This window comes from Puma concolor, chromosome B2 (genome assembly GCF_028749965.1).
Source record: "Puma concolor isolate L17-30 chromosome B2, mPumCon1.1.hap2, whole genome shotgun sequence".
NCBI classification, from domain to species: domain Eukaryota; kingdom Metazoa; phylum Chordata; class Mammalia; order Carnivora; family Felidae; genus Puma; species Puma concolor.
Genome location: NC_141671.1, coordinates 41,359,725 through 41,383,863, shown reverse-complemented (window position 1 = coordinate 41,383,863; position 24,139 = coordinate 41,359,725). Strand labels below are relative to the sequence as shown.

The 24,139-nt window shown below is 47.8% G+C and overlaps 1 protein-coding gene and 1 long non-coding RNA gene across 13 annotated transcripts in view; one reads left to right on the top strand and one right to left on the bottom strand.

The window, feature by feature from the left end:
• Nucleotides 1–24,139, top strand: part of TRERF1 (transcriptional regulating factor 1) — a 212,400-nt gene that overhangs the window by 107,947 nt on the left and 80,314 nt on the right. The window lies entirely within an intron of this gene.
• Nucleotides 16,244–19,905, bottom strand: LOC147580951 (uncharacterized). The gene is made up of 3 exons (XR_015251236.1): nt 19,812–19,905; nt 17,830–17,877; nt 16,244–16,744 (listed from the first exon to the last, which is right to left on the bottom strand). It is a non-coding gene; the product is annotated as an uncharacterized LOC147580951 (long non-coding RNA).

Genomic DNA, 24,139 nt, shown 5'->3' with positions numbered 1-24,139 from the left:
TGTCCAGCATCGTGCAGGGTATTGGGGATATAACATTGAACAAAAGGGATAAAACTCCCTGCCCTTGGGGAACCAATAGTCTAGTGGGGTGGCTGGCAATAACAAAGTAATACAATATGTGGTGGGTTAGAAGGTGATAAATGCTATGGGAAAAAATGAGATCAGGAAGGTGAGTGGGAGTGAGGGGGATAAAGTGCATTTTGCAGTTTTAAACAGGGTGGTCGAGTGATGAGGAGGCCTTTGACCAAACCCTGGGGCTATAATGTTTAACACACAGCGTGCTCTACTCAGATGACTGCTGGGTTAGGTCTGCACTTGTGGCAGAAGGAGACGCACTGTCAGAGCCTTAGGAGCTCTGGGCAGGGGTCCCTCCGATCTCTTGTGGTAGGAGATACAGACTTGAACACCCGTGCATGGTCTTGTGTTGCTCATTACGGACAACAGTGACCTGTTATTATAACATGTTCTTGTTTCCAAAGTCGCTTTTTGTCTGTTCTCCTGGCCCTGTTGCTTACTTTAGCTACACAATTTTGGGCAAATAGCCCACCCGTTCTGGGCCTCATGAAGGAAGTATGAGGATTGTTGTACAGTTTAAATGAGTTAATCCCGGCGCATAGAACAGTGCTGGAAAGAGCTCCTACGAGAAGTTCAGCTGTTGTTATTACTACCGTTCATTTATTACTTGGGACAGTCCCGCGAGGAGGATGTTAGGCTCAGTTTAGAGATGAGGAAGCTGAGGCCTGGGGAGGTCGGCGGCACTAGTGAACAAGTTCAGGGTGCTAGGGGGTTGGTGGAGGGAGGTCTCACATCTCAGGCTTCAGGCCCTAGGCCCAGCTCCTGCCTACCTACCTTCCTCCAGGTGGGCACAGCTACTCCTGCTTTAGGCGGGTGCATAGAACACATGGCCGCAGATTCCATCCACTGCCTTCCTGATCGCTCTGTAGACTCCTTAGAAAAGAAGCAGCCTGGGTCCAGGGGGTGGGGGTGGAGGTCGGGTAGGGTTGGTAGAAGAGGGAGGAAGGATGGATATGGAGTTCCCATGGGGAGGAGCTTGAGGCTTGGAGGCTCTGCTCAGCATCCTCACCGTTGTCAATTTGGTGTCAACACATGTTCCCCGCCTTCTCCCCCGCCCGTCACCACACACACCAGCTTGTAAAGATCCCCCTTAAAGACTCAGGAACATGACAATTAGTGACTTCTCTAGTTTTAATTTTCTGACTTTGAGAAACACCCCTATCCTTGTGTCTGCGGTAGTTTGCAGACACAACCCAGCTCCGTAAGTGTTATCACTTGCCTCCTTCCAGAAGGTATCCTGGTGGCAACCTCCCACCTCACCTGGCCCTAAGCGGCCCTCAGGTGGCCCTTAGGACAACACACTTTAAAAAAACAATTTTTTTTTAAATGTTTATTTATTTTTGGGACAGAGAGAGACAGAGCATGAACGGGGGAGGGGCGGAGAGAGAGGGAGACACAGAATCGGAAGCAGGCTTCAGGCTCTGAGCTGTCAGCCCAGAGCCCGACGCGGGGCTCGAACTCATGGACCGCGAGATCGTGACCTGAGCTGAAGTCGGACGCTTAACCGACTGAGCCACCCAGGCGCCCCAGGACAACACACTTTGAAGGACCTGTGAGTTCACAGAGTGGACTGGTGTCTAGAGTCATTTCTTCTCCGAGGTCAATACCCCCCCCCCCCCCCCCCACCACGACATAGACAACCCAGAGTAATGCAGCACTGGGCATACCTCCCGTCTAGTTCTCCGAAATGGAATGCAGAGCTTGCGTTACCATGGAAACCATAATATAAATGGTGGCTACGTGTAGGTAAAATAGCTCTATAGGTTTTATGCTGCAGGTACATTGTGAGTTCAGAAGGCTTTTGTGAACCTGAGAGTCTGAGAGTCCATCCATCGTTTTAAATATGGTTTCTGTGGCTACATGCTGTCAGGATTCTTAAGAAATCACTTTTAAGCAAACCTTCAGAGCAAGTTGTTTCTAACAGGGAAAGTGGCAGTTGGTCATTTATAGGATATTTTCTTACCGTCTGGTGGGGTTTCTCATATCCCAGGACTCCAGATGGAGTGTAAGCTCCTGGGAAGTCCTGTGGCAGATGGGATGGAATTGTGGCTCAACAGTAGCACGTTCAGAAACAGCGTCAGGGAGCTGGTGGGAGTCAGTGCGTGGTGAAGCTGCCAGATGCTGTAACAGAGTGGAGAATCCAGCAGGGGTGTGGTAACCGGGCATGAGGGGCATACCTGGGTACTGTACCACAGGAGGGGCTTCAACGGGGTGTTAGAGGATTGGGACAGCACTCCCAACTCGAAACCACATCATGTGGGTAACAGATGGAGAAACTGGGCCTGGAAAAGAGAAGACGAGGAAGGAATTTATAACCGTGTTTTATTATTTGAAGCACCATGATGTGGTTCCCCCACCCCCAAAGAGAACTGATAAGAGAGACGTTTCAGTAATTAAAGGAAGGAGTTTAACAGCCAAAACTTTTGAAGATAGGAAGGGTTACTTTAAAGGATAGTGAGTTCCCCGTCATTAGAGGTATGTAAGGAGAAGCTGGCTGGCTACTAGTGGAGGATACTATAGAAGAGATTTAAGCTCTGGATGAGTGATGAGACTAGACCTTGAAGGCCTTTGCTAGCCTAGAGTTTTTATGATTCTAGGGGATAGATGGAAAATAAATTTAATTTTCTAGGCTTCTTATTCAAGACTATTAATAGTGGCTCCTGGGGGCGCCTGGGTGGCTCAGTCGGTTAGGCGTCCGACTTTGGCTCAGGTCATGACCTTGCAGTCCATGAGTTTGAGCCCCGTGTTGGGCTCTTTGCTGACAGATCAGAGCCTAGAGCCTGCTTCTGACTCTGTGTCTCCCTCTCTCTCTGTTCCTCCCCTGCTCGCTTGCTCTCTCTCTCTCTCTCTCTCTCTCTCTCTCTCTCTCTCTCTCAAAAATAAATAAACATTAGAAAAAAAAATAGTGGCTCCTGGAGCAAAGGTGAGAAGGATTTGGGCCTGGTTGAGTGTGGGCTCCTTGATTGATCAGCAGTGTCTCCCATGACAGGAGACCAGGTTGCAGGATGGCCCAGTATTAGCCATCTCCTTAGTGGAGATTGTCTAGTGGTGAACTTTGACCCAGGTCAAGCCAACCACCATGATTTGCTTGGGATTGGGGGTGGGGGGATTCTCAGGACCTGGACTTTGAGCTTTCAAACCAAGATGAATTGGTCACCTGAAGCGGAAGGGATAGTCATCAGCAACCGTGTCATTTGGCTTCCGTTTCTACTTGGTGCATCTTTATCTCCTCAGAGCACGAGTGTGGGACTCTGCCCCCAGTAGGAGCCCGGTAGACACATGGAGAATAAATGAGTTGGATGCAGTTCCTAGGAAATGGTTGCAGTATCCTTGCAATTAATTAATTTGTTTAATTAATTAAAGTGACTTCACTAATTATATGTGCAGGAGATTGCACATTTCATTAGGCTGAGCAGATGGCTTCACTAATAATTACCAAAGCCTGGGGTTGCAGGAGGGGGGATGTCAGCATAGGAATTGATATTGAACATTTTAAATGCTGTCCTTCCACAAACAAAGTTGAAACTCCTATCCCCATTGCATCCAAGATGGACTGAAGAACAGATCCTTAGTTTTCTTCTGGTACTGCCAACAGGTGTTGGTAACTCACTGTGACTGGTGATCATTTTCTAAATGAAGCAGCTGACCTTGGAAGGGGCGTGGGCTCCACGGCTCTGGAAGAGGGAGCCATGTCAGGCTTAGACTTGAGGCTTTGGCGTTGTTCAGACAGTTTAGCTAACCCACCGAATTTTGATAGGAAGCCAGATCTCCCTCAAAAACAGCAGGTGCCTTGTCTCCAAAGGGAATGTGACTTCCTCTGTGTATTGTTTAAACCTTGCCCTGCCCTCACTCCTGCCCCTCCGTGGGGCCTTAGACTCTAAGGCAGACCCACGGACATGCCACAGAATAAAGACCCTGAGTGGATGCACGCACAGACCAAGCAGTACCAATGACTGAGGTATCACATAAGTGCATGGGTGTATTTTTGAAGTGTTCTCACTACGGTGATAAGGATGATTATTGGTAATTGACCGGACTGAGCATCCCCTCTGGGCCGGAAACTTCCTGCACTATTTGTAATCCTTGAAAGAATCCCGCAGGGCAGGTGTTAATTTACAGATGAGAAAACAGAGGCTTGTAGGTGTTAAGCGGGTATGCCTGGAATCACACCAAGCTAGGTTCAGACTCAGAACTTTCTGTCTATAAAGCCCCTTGTTCTTTCCAGCGCCTGCTCTGCTGGTAAATGATTTGGGGTCATGAAAGTCCCACACCTAAATCTGGAAGGATGTGAGGGGAAGCCACCAGGCTGAGCTTACCACTTTCACTCAGGGAGCCAGTCACCAACTGATGGGCTCTCGGCATCTTAGAACTGGCAGGGCCTTGGAGGAACGGCTTCTGAACAGTTTCCCAGCATCCATGGGCAAGTGCTTAGTGCATAAAGATGAGCTCTAAAAGACCAGGCAGCTGGGCATGTTACGGAGGAGTGAGGTACTGGTTAGAGAAAGTTCCAGAAAGAAATCGATCATTTCAGGAGAATTTTCAGAATGTTAATTTGATGTGATCTGATAACAGAGTTTTCTTTTTTGCTCATATATATGGTTGGGGAAGGGTGACCCTCCTGAAGCTTCATGCATGGTGTGTGAAGAAGAAACAAAGCCAAGAAAGGGGGGAAAAATGCCACTTGTAGAAGAACGGATAGATCAGTCTGTGTGCTGATGAATAGATGTTGACCATGACAGCAATATTCCTGTTTGGGGAAATTGAGCATTGCAGTTAGGTTGCTTGACCTTCTGTAATGGTTCTGGTGAGCTCCCGTCCCTATCAAGGTCTGCCTCTCTGCCCCCCAGGGTAATCTTGGGGTAATTATCCATTCCTTGATGCTTTCACTCCACACTCCTTATGAGCTAGAGCAGGAATGGGGTGGTGTGTCTGACTCACAAAAAATTGTGAATCATTCTTGAAATGAGGGAGCCCTGAAAACATGACTAATTTCTGTAGCATGTACAGGTAAGAAATGGCTGTTTGGTTGTGACTGGCAACTGCCATGTTATTTCTAATTTTGACTTGGTTACTGTTGTTTTGGGGATGGGATCAGACTTGGCCCTGGGGTGGGTGCAGTGTGGAAGGACAAAGTGTCATTTGGACACAGTTCCTGCCTTTGAGCATTTCACAACCTGAAGGAGGCCAAGGCATGTCAATAGTTGCAGAAAACATGTCTGTTGAACATATATATTAAGGAGTCAGCTGAAAGAAAGAAATCTTAAACTTAAGCAAGAGTAGAATATGTTTTGCCTGATCATATATCCAGTTAAGTGCTGGAGGGACACTCGGGGCCAGCCAGGTAGTGTCTGGATCATATCAGTCTAGGTTAAGAAGAGAACTAGGCTAGCTCGTAAATCGTGTTTCTGTTTACACATCTGTTCTCAAGAGTAGTTACTTATTCAAGGCCTTCTGTCTTTGTTGATCATGTCAGCCTGGATGAGTTAGCTGCGTCTTGTTACCTGCTATGAAATTCAAGATTTGTTAAAATATAAATACACCTGAGAAATACCCTTATACCCTTATTGGCTCATAATGATAACCCAAGATGCAAAGAAACATAATAATGGAATTTACTCCTTGTTCTTACAACTTTGAGTAAAAATTTGTACCTCTGCTGAAGTTTCCAGAGATAAGAGGCTACCGTGTGGGGATCGAGGATTGGACATTCAAGCTTGGTGTTTCAAAAGTTGGCTTGCGCATTTGAGCCTGCTGTTTTCTACAATGAGTTGGGGGAAGAGGTTGTAACTCGGAAAATAATAAGGAAAATGGAGCAGTCTGGAGTCTGGTGTGGTGCAAAAACTAGATGGAAATAGTAAATAGACAAGGAGGGGAAGCTGATGAAAGGAGAGGAGCTTAGGATAGGAAAGACCACTGGTATGCTTCTGGCCATAAATAACAGTAACACATTTTCTCATAAAACAAGAAGTGAGGATGGAAGCAATGGTTACCTGTTGTGTATCTGGCAGTTCAGTGGTGATATCAAGGGTAGGAGATTTTTCTGTCTTTCTACTTGGCCCTCCTTGGTGTTTTGGCTTTCTGTCTCTGTGCTTCTTGTCTTGTTGGTTCCGTGAGTCCCATGCGGTCACTCCTAGCTGCAAGGGAAGCTGCTGAAGGATTACTTAGTTTTTCCATCCTTAGTAGTGGAGGTGGGCAAGAGGGATTAGGAATGGCTGGTGGGTTATCCAGCCAACTGTTGGGCATAGATCAGTTGAGAAAAATAAATAAAAACAGATGTGTGTTGAATCATCACCACAAAAAAACCAGATGCTCCCGGGAGGTGGCTTTGTGTGGGCTGTGAATGGTATGGAAGGGTCTCTTTTAGGTCCCATTCCAGCAGTGGGGCTGATCACTTCCAAAGTCTGTGTGTGACATCGAAGACTAGATTCTGGGAAAGTCGTCTTAAACCCTGCTGGGTGGGAATGGGGCATGGGAAGGGAGGAGACAAAGGGGTGCCATTTCCTAGCCCATAATACTCAGAAGCAAGATGGCTGCTTTTCAGAAGTTAATGGTTGGGCGCTTGTTAATTTTTCATAAATTCCATTTAACAAATGATGCATTTAATTTAGGACACTTGGCTTCTGGTAATAGCTCAAAGTCTGATAACATCTTTAGCACCATTTTGAATTTCATGCCTGTGTATGCACATACATGCACACATGCACTCTGAGTTCACATTCCTATGGCCCAGATCACCTTTTCTTCTCAGTGCCTCACAGAATCCTAGTCTTGTCAGAACCAGGTTCCCCTGCCCCCCAACTTTTTAGTTCCCTCTTTTATATCTGTGCCATATAGTAACCTTCCTTTCCACACAGTGCTCAGCGGAGGGCAGCTCTCTGATACGTGGCTCTTGCTGCTTTGGGTCATTTGGGCATATCATTTTGGGCACAGCCACTTCCCCATAGCAGTGAGCCAGATGCCTTTGAACAAAAAGATATGAGCCTGCTGATGTCAATGCAACTCCTCACCCTTCCTCTAGTACTCTAGAGCAGGCCTTCGCAGAGTTTACTGTGCACACAGATCGCCCAGGGATCTTGTGACAATGCAGATTCTGACTCGGGAGGTCTGGGATGGGCCCTGAGATTCTTCTGTATTTTTGTTTTTTTTTTAATTTTTTTTTTTTAACGTTTATTTATTTTTGAGACAGAGAGAGAGCATGAACAGGGGAGGGGCAGAGAGAGAGGGAGACACAGAATCTGAAACGGGCTCCAGGCTCTGAGCTGTCAGCACAGAGCTCGACGTGAGGCTCAAACTCACGGACCGTGAGATCATGACCTGAGCCGAAGTCGGACGCCTAACCGACTGAGCCACCCAGGTGCCCCAATTCTTCTGTATTTGTATTGGTTGTTGTTGTTGTTGCTGCTGCTGTTTTAAGTAGGCTCCATGCCCAGCGTGGAGCCCCAGTATGGGGCTTGAACTCACGACACTGAGATCAAGACCTGAGCTTGGATCAAGAGTCAGATGCTCGACCGACTGAGCCGCCCGGGGGGCCCTGAGACTGTATTAATAAGCTCCTAAGTGATGGTGGTGCAGCTGGTCCAGGTAGCAGGGATGTCAACCACCAACCCTGGGGAGTTCTTCATAAATACCAATGCTGGGACCCCACCCCAGATTGGTTACATTAGTATCTCCGGGTGGCAGGCCTTGGGCATCAGTCCCTTTTAAAAGCTCCATGGGTGATTTTATTTATTTATTTTTTTTTATTTTTTTAAAAATTTTTTTTTTCAATGTTTTATTTTTTTATTTTTGGGACAGAGAGAGACAGAGCATGAACGGGGGAGGGGCAGAGAGAGAGGGAGACACAGAATCGGAAACAGGCTCCAGGCTCTGAGCCATCAGCCCAGAGCCCGACGCGGGGCTCGAACTCCCGGACCGCGAGATCGTGACCTGGCTGAAGTCGGACGCTTAACCGACTGCGCCACCCAGGCGCCCCCCATGGGTGATTTTAATATGCAGCCAGGTTGAGAACCACTGATCCGGCACTTGCCCATCTCCATCCTTTGGTTTATGCTGTCCTTCCTGCTTACTCCTTTCCCTCTTTCCACCTGTGAGGGTTCTATACATCCTTCAAGGTTCAGCTCAGAGACGTGTCTCCTTAGAGCTGTTCTCCATCCCCCCCAGGACACCAGTCTCCCTTTCCTCTGTGCTCTCTATCACATATACCTGACAGTATAGACATTCTGGACTCTCCCAGCAGACCAGGCTGGCTTTGAGGATGGGGACCACAACCATTGATCTACAAGTGGGGACTCCGTAAGCAGGAGTGAATCAGCTTGTTCCTGGGCCCAGAGACAAACCACAGGGGCTTCCAGCCTGCTACAATGAGTTTCTCCTGTGTGTCTGTGAGGAGCAGTAGAATTAGAGGTCGAACCCAGCTTTTCCAAGAGAAGTCTAAGTGGGAAGAGGTGCTTTGAAAGTTGGGGATGGTCGCAGACATTGTAGTTCTTGGTCCACTGCCCTGGACTCTTGACCATCTGCCCACTGCCCTTCTCTGACCACCTCCCTCTCTGCTGGGCCTTGGGCAGCACCTCTACAGAAAGAGAAGAGACCAGGGCCCTTCCCAGGCTCCTCAGTGCTCACCATCCCACTGAGCAGCTCAGGATGCCTAAAGGGCGCATCAGTAGCTAGAGTTTCTCTGTCATCCTCCTACTTCCCTTACTTCTCCCCCCTTACCAGATACACACTCCATTGCCCCCAAGGCCCCACTGTCCCCAGCTCACCTCCTTCAAGAAAGGAAACCATCACGTATTTTTCTTTTTTGGCATTTGCTAGGGCCTGCGCACCACTGGGAAGGAAGCATGACCATCACCGTACGCACAGCCCACGTGCAGAAAGGGTTTAATAAATACGACCTGCGTGGGCATGGAATACCATCTGCTGAGACAGGCGGTGTGGCTTCACCAAGCTGTGTGATACTTCGTGGCAGACCTGGAGTTTGACCCCTGGCTGCTGACCACCCGTCTGGGGTGCTGTGAATTTGCCCTGAGCCACACAAGCCACTATTTCTTTAGGTCACGCTTCTCAGGCAGGTGTTGGGGATGAGGGTCTGATAGGAGTCATTCGCCCTACTCAGTTCTGTGCAGGTGTGATGTGAACCCCCAAAGGCAGAGGGGACACAGAACTTAGAATGGGGAAGGAGTGAAGATTCCTCCTTTGGAATCAGCTTTCTTGCAGATGATGGCTTGTTGACCCCAGCGCATCACCAGTAGGTAGGATAAGGCAGCTTACAGAAGACGTACTTCCTGGCAAGGGCGGGGAGGGATAGAAACGGGCGTTATGGCTCCAGATTCTGCTGGACCTCAGAGGCTATGGAAGGTGAAGGGCTCTGAAGGTGAAGGTGAAGGGCTCTGAAGATCCTCTCAAGACCCAGGGACAGGGCATGATGGTCAGGTTAGCAGGGAGGCTAGAGAAAATGGGAGGCAAGAATGTGGTGCCCCCTGGGATCCTGCTTCTTTCTTCCTCTCCAGCTTCCCTCTCCTGTGTTTGTGCATTCATTCATTTGTTCATTCCTCATTCATTCATATAAACATTACTGTTTCCTGACTCTGGGAATATTGCAATGCAAAAACAGGCCCTCGTGGGGATCAGGCCTCTACTGTTGAATATAGCAGCCACTGGTAACACGTGGATATTTAGATTTCAGTTAATTAAAATTAAATGAATTCTTCAACTCAGTCCCCCAGTCACATTAGCCAGATTTTAAGAGCTCAGTAGCCACATGTGGCTCTGGCTACCACATTGGACAGCACAAATATAGAATACTTCTGCTATTGAACCAAGTCTTATGGGATGGTGCTGGCCTAGAATCTAGCCAGGGAGAAAAGCATTTATTAAAGTTAGCAGACGAGCGAATAAAGTGGAGCCATGGAAAGCGATACGACGACCAAGTAGAGGGAGCCATGTCAGCTCTCCCTAGTTGGGGGAGCCGGAGTTTCCCTGAGGAAGTGAAGGTTGCGTTGGAGTTGGAGAGGAGAAACCCAGCATTAATGCATGGGAAAGTGCCTAGACATAGCACATCACTGGCATTCAGTCAGTGACTTGCCGTGTGCTCACACGTGGTGACTCTTCCATCCAGAACCGTGTGGAAGCACACAGGCCCTCGAGTGAGCACAGGTGAGCACAGACAGACTCTGGGTCCACATTGCCTGGGTTCAGAACTGCTTACGGGGACTCTCTAGCGCCATAGTTTCCCCATCTGTAAAATGGACAAAATAGTATGTGCATGACAGATAGAATTGTCGTGGAGATTAAATGGGTTAATACATGTAAAGCACCTGGGGGCACACTGTAAGCGCTGTCGAGTGTTGTTGCTGTTTCCGGGACCCCTGACTTGTCAACAGAGGGATGCCCTACCTCCAGCTGCTTATGGAATCAAGGGGTATCTGGTGCTGGCCCCCCAGTACCTGGGAGCAGGGCTTCTGGGCTCTTGGCCCCCACTGCCAGGTGAACCAAGAGTTCTGGTTCCTAGTGTCCCCTCCCTGCCCTGCCCTGTTCTGGCCTCTCTAATGTTAACCCCCCCCCCCCCAGCTGGCCCCATACATGCTTGGTTTGCCTCTGCAGAAGTCACAGTAGTTGTACTCGTTTCTGTGGCCCGTGTGCCATGTAGCCTAATAAACGATCCGGCGAGGTCAGTCCTGACACGAATGTGTCAGATTCACCTCATTATGAATGTCAGGTCTCTAGAGAGGGAAGCATCTCGCCCGTGAGGAAGCCGAATGAGCCAGCACCTTCCATCAGACCGGAGCCCTGGTGCCCATTCCTGTCCCCCACCGTGCGTCGCTCAGGGGCACGTGGGGCCGCTACCACGGCCGGACCGATTGCTCACAGCTTTGAAATATCAGAGGGAGCATTCTGCACCCCACCCCACCTCGCCACCGTTTCACCTCTTTGGTTCCAGTGCCAGCAGGCCTGTGATATGTGGTGGCTTACCTGAGTGGCATCTCAGAGTTCAATTCCCTTTTCCCCTTAGGGAGCTGAGACCCTAAGCAAAGCTGTGGTGTTCTCCCCCCCACACACCCCCATCCCCTCCCTCTGCTCTGTGCTGCCGTCAGCTCAGAACCTGCTGTTTCAGCACGGAGAGTGACCACGCTAAGTGGTCAGGCCCAGAGAGAGGGCTTGCTGTATAGGATTAACTCCCAGAGAGACTCTTTTCTAACCAAATCAAAACATCACCAAGACTCGGCCCCTCCAAGCAATTCTTTCTTGTAATGAGATTTGTTACATGAGATTGGCCTGTATGATACCGTTAGGTAATAGAATTGTTGAGAACATTAGAGCTGGGGCTTGAGTTGCTTTCCAGTTTGAAAGAGGGTAGTGATGGTGGAATTCGCCAAGGAGGCCTAGCTGCCACTCACCCCGTGGAAAGGAGTGAGCGTGTCAGCAGCTGTTGCAGGCAGATCTGCTGGGCTTCCTGTCTTTAGCCTGCCGTAACCCCCGCGGCTCAACTACCTTCAAATCGCTGGGCTCCACTTGCCTTCCCGAAGCGTGCTTTGCTTTCTTTTTACATTTCCACATTTATCCCTACAGGGCTTCTTGGCTTGGGACCCTTTCCAGTGCACACACACACACACCTTTGAACTACATGTGTCAATATAGTTGTTGTGTTTATTTTTTTACTGGCCTCAGCTGAAAACCCACCTAGGATTGCCAACCTGAAAGAAAAAATCTCTTTGCTGTATCCTTGAACTTTTCCATCTACACGGCTGAGACGTGGTTGGATGTGGCCGTTGGGATTCGTCACTGCCCTTGGCCTCAGTGCCTCTGCATCCGTTGGTGGGTGTCTGGGGCAATTTCCTCTTCACATTAAGTAAGTGCGAGAGGGGCCCATGTGGCCCTTGGAGGCTCCTATACTTTCCTCGCGTGGAGGACGAAGTCAGTAACCGGGGCCCCCCCTGGGATCTTGTGGTTATTCTCTGCCCCTCGTGCCAGTTGGAATTGGGGGGTAGGTCCCTTTACTTAATGGTGGTGGGAGCTCTGCATTCTCGCTCTGGGGCCCAGGTCTGTTCATCTCAGGCAAGAAGAACCCTTTTCCCAGCTGCCCAGGGTGTAGGGAAGCTGCTGGCCTTGATGTGGCTGCTGAAGATTTGTGTCAGGCAAGTGAGCATCGGTAGGGAAAGAGCTTAAGTGACCAGTGAGTCAGGTGCCTGATGGAACCATGTTGCAGGACCTTCAGAAAACATCCCCTTAGATGGGCCCGGTTCACTCCTCATGAGGAGGATGGTAACTTCCTCATGCAAGCAGGGCCTTAAGCATTGACTGCAGTCATGAGCTTTCCAAAATGTTGCCTGAACCTAGCTCCCCAGTTTATTTCGAATCCAAGAAAGATACAAGCAGGAGGGGAAATAAGCCTAATCGGGCGCTGTCTGAGTTAACACCAGCCAACACATGATTGGTCGTTATTAAGGAGCAAACTGATGACTGAGTGTAAATGAGCGTGTGGGCTATGGGAAGTCGGTTCATTCTGCTCGCTCACACATCAAACTTGTGTCTTAACTACAACCGAACCTCATCACTTCCTAGGATCTCCTTGGGAGCAAGGATTTTTTTCTTTTCTTTCCTTTTTTTTTTTAATTTTCCATCCAACAGTCTCTGGAACACTATGGGTGTGCTCTCCCTATATATATCTATATATTTGTTGGAAACATGATGGAAGGCCAGATCCATAAAAACAAGCCAGTTTCCTGTCCTTGGCTGTCAGCTTAGCAGAAAGGCTGGCATTACCGAACCAGATGCCCCATAGGAGACCCTCATCTTACCCAACTAGAACCTACTTCCTTCTCGACCTAGGTCTTAATGGCCAGAACACAGACTTCTGGAATTCTTAGAAAGAGTAAACGCTGAGACAAGAAGATATATCCTGACTGTCTTGAAGAAGCCAGTGGAAGAAGCCTTCCTCAGATAGATCCTGAATAATTGGGAGAGCCCCTGGGCACATTCCCAGAGGTCAGGTTCACGGTGGAGGGGAGGAGGCCTAAGAAAGGAACGAGAGTTGTCCCCTCGTGTTTAGATGGGACTGTCCGACCCATCGGGGAGTTGAGGCTGTTGCCTGCTTAAAGGACTGGGAGAGATGCTTCTGCCCCCAACCCCCATCCATGTGAGTTCTTCCCTTTCAGCGTCGCCCACAGCCCAAGGAAGGACGGGAGCTTTGCTGTGAGCTTCACCTCTGTGAGAGCCTTGACCATCCGAAGGAATCCTGTAATGGGCGCTCTGTTTTCCAAGCCGTTGTTCTCTCTCTAGAGATCTGAAGAAAAGTCAGGGTGGACCCAACTTCCTTGGGCTCGGCCCCACACACGACACCTCACCCCATCCCTTTCTGGGCCTCTTCTTCACAAGGATGTCACAAGGTTTAGAACATTTCCTGACTTTTCAGGAAAAGAATGGCTCATGATACATATTTTTCAGGATCTCCTGGAAACACATTCTCCATTCCCAGCTCTTTGGCAGAGTTCAGGGGAAGAGGGGAAGCTGAGGGCAGAAGGGCCCATCCGCAGGGCCTGTGCGGGCTGGGGTGCACATGCCTCTGGTAACATCGCTAGTGTGGCTAGACCCGGGCTCAGAGTGGCCCAGAATGTCAGGGCTGGGAGGAACGGTGGCAGCCAGCACCCAGCCCAGTGCCCACTAAGGTTGGATCCTGCTCCGGGTTCGAATCCCTTCCTTTCTCTTGCTTGGGGATCTGCAGCACTCAGTGGTCCTTCATTCCCCTGTGCCTTTGCCCTCTCTGACTTAGTGATTCGCAGCTGGGGGAGCTTTTTGGGGTGACCCACAGGGGACCTGACCACTACTTGGGGAGACCTGCTGGTCATTTAGTTAATCTGGGGAAGGAACCTCCAGTCTCCTACCTACAGGGTACATGCAGGTGGGCAGGAGGGAGTGATGAGAGTTTGTGGATGTGTTTGTCTTCTGTTCTCTGATTTGCCCTTAGTCCCCATTTCCAGCCTTCTCTCTCCACCCTTCCCCGTTCCTGGCATCCTTGCTTTTCTGACTCTCTGGAGTCTACAGAGCAGACCCACCCTTCTGGTTCACATCCTTCTCTGGGATGGCAGAGGCGTTGTGCCCTGCTTTTTCTTTTCTTTTCTTTTCTTTTTTAATTTTTTTTATTGTTTTAATGTTTGTTTATTTTTGAGACAAAGAGAGTGAGTGGGGGAGGAGCATAGAGAGAGGGGGAGAGGGAGGGAGACACAGAACCTGAAGCAGGCTTCAGGCTCTGAGCTGTCAGCACAGAGCCCGACGTGGGACTCGAACCCATGAACCATGAGATCACTACCCAAGCTAAAGTTGGACGCTTAACTGACTGAGCCACCCGGGTGCCCCAGTCTTCCATTTTTAAAATTTTTTTTTTTTAACGTTTATTTATTTTTGAGACAGAGAGAGACAGAGCATGAACGGGGGAGGGGCAGAGAGAGACGGAGACACAGAATCAGAAGCAGGCTCCAGGCTCTGAGCCATCAGCCCAGAGCCTGACGCGGGGCTCGAACTCACAGACCGCGAGATCGTGACCTGGCTGAAGTCGGACGCTTAACCGACTGAGCCACCCAGGCGCCCCCAGTCTTCCATTTTTAAACCAGAAGGCCTGTGGCATAATTTAATGACTTCATAATATTGCATTCTCTGGCTGTACCTTCTATTTACCTGGCCTTGCATTTTGCCCATTTGTATTTTGACCCCCCTCCTGCCTCCCCATTAAAGACAGCACATGAGAATCTTTGCACTAAATGTTTAGGCATATTCACAATGATTTCCTAAGGGTGAATTTCTGCAAGTAGAATCTTGAGGTCAAAAGCTATGTAAAACTTTAAGATGTTTCTGGCACCTGTTGTTATAACGTCTCTTCGTAAATACGATACTGATTTTCATTCCCATCAGCAGTAGTGAATGTGCCCACTTCTCCACATTCTTGTCAATACTGGAGATCACATAATATATATTTTTGTGTATATATAACGTGAACATTCTACCAGGTAGATTCCTGGGTCAGACCACATGCACATTAAAGTTTTGATAGACATTGGTCAGTTCATCTTCATGTGTGAGCATGCTTGTTTCCTCTACTTTCTCGTCAACACTGCATTAGGATAGAAAAATATTTCCCAATTTGATAAGTTCTTTCAATCTGCATTCTATTGATTTCTCCTGAGGTTTACAATTGTTCATGTATTTGTGCCATTTGTATTTCTTCTTTCGTGGACGGCCTGTAGCCCATTTTTTTCTTTGTGTGGTTTATCACTCTCTTGCTGATTTTTATGCTGTCTTTATATTTAAGGATATGTATTTACATGTGGAAAATTATTTTTTTATTTTGTTGACCCTTTTTTGTTTGCCTACACATAACAGCTGATACGTTTTGAACAGTGGAATTAATCAGTCTGTTGCCTTTTGGGTGCGCTTCCGGGATTACCTGAAGTTTGAGCTTCTTGGGTTTCCTTTACTTCAATTGCTGGGGCCTGAGCAATGGGCTGGCTGCAAATGTCAATGCGACTGAGGTGCAGGTGTGGTCCTCCGTTCCTTCAGAGGGAGGGCAAGTTCACTACTGACAGTTCTCCTGGGACTGCTTAGCCACACATAGGGGTGGGAGGTTGGTCCTGGGGAAGAGGCAGCCCTTGCCTGGGACTCAGCATTATTGCCATGGGAGTCCCTTTTAGCTGGAATGTTCCAGAACCCACCTCACATTGGGGTGATCCAAAGTCAGGGCGAATGTCATGAGGGGTATGGACACGATTCAGACGAGCGCGGCTCCCGATCTCTCCTGCCGCTAACAGCTGGCCTCAGGGGACAGCGTTGCGCACTAGGGCTGGTGGCTACGAGGAGGGGCTGTTCCTGTCCAAATCTGCTCTAAGCAGGATCCTGCACAAAGTCAGGATCCTGCACAAAGTCAGGATAAGGCCAGTGGGACCATGGCTTTATTATTATTTTTTTTAATGTTTATTTATTTTTGACAGAGAGACAGAGCATGAGCAGGGGAGGGGCAAAGAGAGAGAGGGAGACACATGTCTGAAGCAGGCTCCAGTCTCTGAGCTGCCAGCACAGAGCCTGACGCGGGGCTCAAACCCACACACCACGCGAGATCATGACCTGAGCTGACGTCGGACACTCAACCGACTGAGCCACCCAGGCGCCCCGGGACCGTGGCTTAAAGGGCTCACAGGAGTTGGTTCAGCTCAGGCTTCTTGTGATAATAGCATAGGATAGCATCAAATGACACGGGACAACGCTGTTCTGGGGTGCAGCGGCTTTACCTTGCAGTGTGTGTTTCTCCTCAGTGTTTACTGTATTGACTTGCCTCCTTCCTCCACATTTACACAGTTACTCCTGGTAAGACAGGCTCAGGGAGGAGGCCGACGGGGGTGGAGGCTGGCGAGTTGCTGTCAGCAGCTGTTGCGGAACAGAATCCGGGGACTTCTAGGGTCCAGGTGGCTTGGATCCTTGGTTTCCCCGGCCAGTGGTTCGTGGGCTAGAATTAAGATCTGTTTTAGAAATCTGTGAACCGTGCTGAAGGGATTTTTTTTTTTTTAAACTTTCAGCAAAGTGGGACCTTCAGACCTATTCAGGATACCTTGACCAAACCTTCAGAGTGGCCTTTATGTCTTCGCCTACAATGGGGTGGCTATTCGGATGGGTGATTCCACATTTCCTCCTAAAAATCAGGGATAGGAATTGAGATGTAAAAACCATAAGAAAATGGACTGTGACCTTTACAAAACTGGCACTTCCTTCTGCCCCTCAGACACACCGGGCTTACTCCCATCTTCAAGTCTTTGCCCCGCTGTACCCCCTGCCACCTTGCCCTTCCCCTGATCTGCCTGCCCCACCCTTCCCTCCCACCCCTCCCACCCCTCCCACCCCTCCCGGCAGGGCTGACTCCTTTCCATCACTTAGGTCTTGCTCCAGTGTCCCATCCTAGAGGAGGTGCTTCCCCACAGCCCTAGCTGAGGTACCCTGTCCCCCCCACCCCCGCCGGATGTCACTCTCGCTCATGTTACCTTCCTCTCTTTTCTTCATAGGGTTACACCGTCAACAATAATAGTAACAGCTAATATTAAGGAGTACTAACCGCGTGCCAAGCAGTGTTGTAAAAGCTGTGCCTGTATGAATGTTTCTGATCCTCACATTTAACCCTATGAGAAGAATATTGCTATTCCCATTTTACAGACAAAGAGATCAAGTCCTGAGAGAGGCTAATGTAGTAGTTTGGCACCAGGAGTCATCTATTCGGTAAATGTTTTTTTGAGCACTAATTGGGGACCGGGACCAGCCCTGTGCTAGGATTTGGAGATAGAAGGATCAGGAGGGCACTGTCCTTACAATGAAGTCATCAAGAGAACAGTGTTCCAGATCAGGCTGGGTCAGTGACTCCTCTCTGAGACCTTGGGGCAAGTTGCTTACACAGATTCATGCACTTTTTTTTTTTAATTTTTTTTTAATGTTTATTTATTTTGAGGGAGACACAGAGAGCAAGCAAGGGAGGGGCAGAGAGAGCCAGAGGCACAGAATCCGAAGCAGGCCCTAGGCTCCGAGCTGCCAGCACAGAGCCCGACATGGGGCTGGAACTCACAGACTGTGAGATCATGACCTGAGCTGAAGCCGGACGCTTAACCGACTGAGCCACCCAGGCGCCCCTAGATTCATGCACTTTTATTTTCCCCATCTGTAAAATGTGAATAAAGGAAGCTGCCCCAGCTACTGCTCTGGGTTCATGGGAGATTTTGTTGTTGAACTCACTTGGGGACATACATAGGGCAGGAGAGATACAGGACATCATTGGGCATCCTCACTTGATACCTGGATATAAGAGAGGTAGAGAATTAGCCACCACTCATCTTTGTCCTGGCAGTCCTAAGTTTTTTTTAATCAGATTCCACCCCCTTCCCTTACTTGTGGGCATTTTATAGTATCTCAGGGGGTTCTTAAATGTCTCAAAGATTCTACGTAGGATCTCAAAATCATTTTTTGGTCCACTGATGTAGGAAATGATGCACTTTTATAACTGGTCAACAGGATTATAGTATTTAGGGCAGTGGTCCCATCTGATTGGAACTGTTGAGTTTTATTGTCCAGGGACTCAAAAGCCCCTTGCATAGTGATGGCACTTTTCAAAGGAAGTTGTTCTTATTCATCATTAGGCTACCAGTCTGGCTGTTTAATTTCAACAGCTGGTGTTATTCTGGAACCTAATGTAAGGGCACTGTTTTGCTTTCTACGTTTTTTGCCAAGACCATTCGTTAAAAACAAGACTATGGTAATAGATGAGATGTTGGTATGTGGTAGAGAAACAGCTCTCTGAAAACTGCCTTCTTGCTCCTTGTCATCCTCTTGACACGAACCATAAAAAAGGAAACAACCAAAACTTCAAAGTAAAGTGGGCCAATATGGCTGACCTCATCCTCCTAAATGCTATGTAAGAGGGCGCTTTGGTCTCTGGTTCTTGCCCTGGGCCCCACCCACCTTTCTGTCATTCGTGGCTTGTTTCCTGTGTCCAATTTTTACACAATCTGTTAATAACCAAACATGCCCTCACAAGCTGATGAATACTTGCAGAATCATAAAGCAATTAAGTTATAATCTCCCACTTTCCAGAAGAGACAGGCATCAGGCCTGCATACTCTGGGAAGATCCATGTGCTATTCATTCTCCAGTTTCATTTATCTGCATTGTTACTATCCTGATGCAGGCCTGTCACCCCATCCATCCACCATCCATCCACCATCCACCATCCACCCACCATCTATCCACCCATCCACCATCCATCCACCATCCATCCATCCACCATCCATCCACCCATCCACCATCCATCCATCCATCCATCCATCCATCATCCATCCATCCACCATCCATCCATCCATCCACCCATCCACCACCCATCCACCACCCATCCATCTGTCCATTCATCCATCCATCCACCATCCATCCATCCATCCATCTACCATCCATCTATCCGTCCATCCATGTAGGGGGTGCTCATTTTTGAGCACTTGTTATGGGCAGGGACATGAGCTAATATCTGGGGACATAAAGGTGAATAGTTAACCATTCTTGCCTTCAAGAGATTTCACACAACAATAGCAGGAAACATGAGTTCAGAGAAGTGTTCCAAGCTCAGATGGTTGGGGCTTAATATTCCTACTACTGAGAAAAGGCAAGGTTTGGTGACAAAAAATTTAATAGAGGTTATGACCTTATAGTTGAGTCTTAAATGACAAGCTCCATGCTTACTTATATGCATCCTCTCTTCCTTCGTAGCTCCTGGCCTCTGATCTTTCCACGAGTATTGAACATCTACTAGGAGCAGGTCTTTCATGTCCCCACCTTCTCTGTCTTTGACATTGTTTCACATTCTACCCGTGTTAAGTTCTGTACAGCTTCAGGCATGTCACTTGATCTGAACACTTTGGCAATGTCGTGTCCCAGATGTAGAGTTTTAGCTCTGGAGCCTGATATTTGGATCCCTCTGTTAATATTGCCCCAGCCTGATGACCAGCTTGTTTCTCATTCCTCCAGTGGCCAAGCAGACCTACTCACCCACCCCCACCCCCACCCCCAAACACATCTCCAATGCTGCCTTCTCATGCGTGTCTAATTTCACTTACCCTTCAAAGGCCGATCAAGCCTCTCCTGATTAGGAAAGCCTGGGGAAGTGTGTTGCTTCCTGGTTTGGGGATTGGAGAAGTATGGTTGCACATTTCACTGGATGTTCATCAGACCACATTATATCATTACCTTTTTCTGTAGTTCTGCCTTCTTTTTTCACGTTGATGGGATTCTTATCTTGGTTCTCCTCTTTGACTAAATGCGGGGCCTACATATGGAAGTCATCCGTCTATATTTACTAATGAAAACCGGGCGGAAAATTACACATTCTTTATCACCTCTTCCTGGCAGACCCTTAGTTCTGCTACTGAACTAGAGAAGGTCAAAGTTACCACTCTGTGCACCTAATCTGTTCTTTTACCCTCAGGTAATGGAGAGTGTGAGAATATGTGCTGGTCGTTCTGTCTTTGCCCACCACTTTCCAGATCCATTCTCTGCCCTGCTGGGGTGGCTGGGGTGGCTGGCCTCTGTGGATTACATCCACTGGGCTCCTCTACTTTACCTTCTGCGTTTAATTGGGTTTAACTAATAGGAGATGCCAGCAGGAGATTCAAGAACAGGAGGAAAGAAAGATTGGAGTATTAATCCTCTTGCTCCCTCTCTGCTTTGTCTGATTTCTGGCAATGGCTGTTTTTTATAGCTTCAGCTCCTCTCCCAGAGCTCTCGCTTCGTTGGGCTCCAGGAACACGATTCCCTCCACTTGCCCTTCAAACTTAGGGGTGGTAAGGGCTTCTTGCTGGTGTTAGTCTCTGAGCATGGCACCATATAATGTTGGTTCCCATCGCCATAACTCTGTAACTTGCCCATTTATTAAATTATTCACATTTAAACCCTTTGAGTGCCATCCACACTGTGTTACTCAGAGTATACTTGCAGGCTTACGTGATCTAACTCAGTCAGCCCCATACATCGATCTGTTTCATTTTCTTTCAAAAACTTTTTTTTTCCTGGGGTTGGGGGGGCTCACGTTCAGAAGAATTATAATAACAGTCTCCTGTCCCCTTCTCTCCCTAACCCAGTCCCACTTCCTTGGGGCAGTCACTTTTAACTCTTTCAATTGCTTCTTTCTGGCACTTACCTCCATGTTTGAAAATGAGGTGCTATTTTAGAAATTATCAGCTTACTTCCTGTTGTGATAGGTGATGATTTAGCTCACTCATACCACCCTTCTACCTCCCTCCCCACATCCTCACAACATAGTTGTATTGTTATTTATAGTTCCTCTATTTGGTTAGCTTTACAAGTGAGATTCTTGCTGTTGTATTTCTTGTTCATTAAGTGTTTCTTTATTCTCTGCTTAGTGAGATGAAGATGTGCGTGTTCCTACCCCAGCTACCTTCCATTTTCCACCTTCTGTCGTCTTTATTTTTACCTTTAGGGTTGATAACATTTACATTTTTATTTTGTAATTGCCATTAAATCCTCTACGCTCTGTCTGTAGGCTGATCCTAAAGACTGAAAAATCAGCAGATAGGATTTGTTTTTCTATGAATATGTAAATGATAAATTGTGTATTGACAGTCTACCCTTGGACATACTTTTTTGGTTTGCCTAGTGGTTTTTGTTTTTGTTTTTTTTTTTGGTTTAAGTCAACATTTTAAAATAGAGTTTTCATAAAAGAGTTAGAGTTTAGGGTATTGTTTTTTAATTTTTTTTTCAACGTTTTTTATTTATTTTTGGGACAGAGAGAGACAGAGCATGAACGGGGGAGGGGCAGAGAGAGAGGGAGACACAGAATCGGAAACAGGCTCCAGGCTCCAAGCCATCAGCCCAGAGCCCGACGCGGGGCTCGAACTCACGGACCGCGAGATCGTGACCCGGCTGAAGTCGGACGCTTAACCGACTGCGCCACCCAGGCACCCCTGGGGTATTGTTTTAAAAGTTGGAAGCTCTGGGGCGCCTGGGCGGCTCAGTCGGTTGAGCATCTGACTTGGGCTCAGGTCATGATCTCATGGTTCGTAGGTTCGAGCCCCGTGTCAGGCTGTCTGCTGTCAATGCAGAGCCTGCTTCAGATCCTCTGTCTCCCTCACACTACTCTTCCTCCAGCCTCTGCCTCTCAAAAATAAGTAAACATAAAAAAATTAAAATAAAATAAAAGTGGGAAGCTCTGGCACATGTGGTCTGACTTCCCAAATGGAAACCCTGCTTGAGGATGTCCCCTTTAGAATGGGCATGCCTACCCCAGTTTGCCACAGTCCCCACCACTCCTTCAGTGTATGCATATGCTCAAATACCTAACCTGCTTTGATCGTTAACTTACTTGCCTCACCATGAAGGCATTTAAGTGTGTTAAATTCCGATCTATTATCTTCTTTGGAGCCAAGTAATAACATATTAGGAGCCTTTTTTTTTTTTTAACAGCTTTTTATTTTCCCAAGAGTATCTTATTGGCTTCCTTTTTTTTAAAAGCATTTTTTGTTATATTGTCATTTTTTCTCTTCCCCCAAAATTCTGCAGTTGGGTATTTTATATATCCTCCCTTCCTCCCAGAGCCTCTATTCTCCTCAAGTTTGACCTGGTTGTCCTCTAGGCCTGCTACACAACGGTCATCTGAGATTTACCTATACTGTTTTACTAGGTTTAGTTCCACTGCTTTCTGGATCTCATATCTTTTCTTTGGGCCCATTCAGTTTCTTCGAAGAAGAAAAATGCCATTTTTTGCTTGGGAGAGTAGATACTTGGCTGCCCCATGAGCCATCCATGGAGGATTCAACTCCTCTGACTTCAGATTTCATGTAATCCCCCCAGTTCAGCCTTACATCTGACTCCTGCCCTCCATTGCCCTGAGTCATCAGCCTCCTGGCCATTCTGCCAGGCTGATAGATTCCCATAACATTCACACCCACCCCGGGCTCAGGCTTCCTGTGCCTGCGTCATCAGTTTCTAATCTTCCATAGTCTGTCTATTTTCCACAGAGTTGTTACAGAGTCTTCCCCAGTAACCCTTACCTGTTCCCCTTTGTTATTTGAAATGATGTCTTCTTAAAAACTTTTTCTTTCACTCTCATCTTCACAATATCCAGATGGAAAAGCTATAAGTGAATGCAGTTAAGGTGCCTGTCCTGGTTCCACCTAATAAACATGGAATCTCAAACCTTCTTGAATCTGTTTAAAATTTTTGCCTGTATCACTTCAAAAGCTAACAGGCTAAACTTTCCCCCGTCTAAGTAGGGGCTTTTAATCCTAAATTTACCTTCTTGGGGATTTAGGAGAGGTTCCCTGTTTATAATATTACATACCTATCCAGTCCATCCCTTTTTAAAAAATGATCAAATGTGGATCTCGTATTAACATTGCTAAGGCTGTATTGGCTGCCATAATCATCTTGCGATTTTCAGGAGTTTAACATGATCAGGTGTTTCTTTCTTGCCCTTATAACAGTCAAATGCAGGTGTTCTGCTGTGCCTGGCATTCCTCCACAAGGTTATGGGGACCCAGGTATCTCTGTCTTGTGGTTCTGCTATATTTTAGAGGATACATTCTCAGGGAGAGCAATCTCACCCTCAAAAATTAGTTCCCAGGGACAAAAGAAATCTTATATCCCCTTGCATAGATATCACAGATATATATAGGTGGTACCTAAACAGATACATGGTGTATCTGTGTTATTACAATTTCATGGAGGAAGGCCCTTAGGGAAGAAGTGTCCCAAAAGGCTCTTTTCTGGGGAATAATAATGAAGAAAGGATGGAAACGCTACCACAGGCCCAAGAGGCCCCTGGATTCAGGTGGAAGGGAGAAAAGAAGGTGGTGGAAGCTCACCCACCTGGTAACCAGCATGGCCCCGAGATGACATACATCCCTTGGCCCATGTTCCATTGATGAGAACTAGTCACAGGGTCCCATCTTGCATCAGGAGGAGCTGGCAGTTAGAGTCCCTGGCTGTGGGCAGCTGCTTCTAAGTGACAACTCTCAGCTAAATAACAGGAACATGGATTTTGGAGGATGTTTGGCCTCTAAACACAGAGGTCAGCCAGCTTGGTCTTAAAGAGCCGAGTCCTGAATATTTTAGGCTTGTGGGCCACATGGTCTCTGACACAACCACTCTGCTTATTGTGGCCGAAGGCAGCCATAGACAAAATGTAAATGACGAGTGTGGCTGTGTTCCATTAAAGCTATTTTATAAATAGGTGGCTGGCCAGCCTACAGGCTGTGGTTGGCTGACTCTGATGCCTGATGACCAGTCGGAGCTTTTCATTTGTCCCCATTGCCTCTACTTCTCAGACCTGGAGCTTCCCCTCCACTGAGGGAGGGTGAGGCCCTGGTTTTCCTGGGAGAAGAATGGAATGGGATGTGACCCTTAACCAAGTGAGGTGTGGAAGAAAGGGAATCAAGTTTGCGTGTGACGGTATGATATTACGCTGTCTCCGCATCTAACCTTCCCAGCCACCTGACGTGGCAGGAGGCAGTCCCTGACACAGGATAGTAAGTGCTCAAAGACTGGT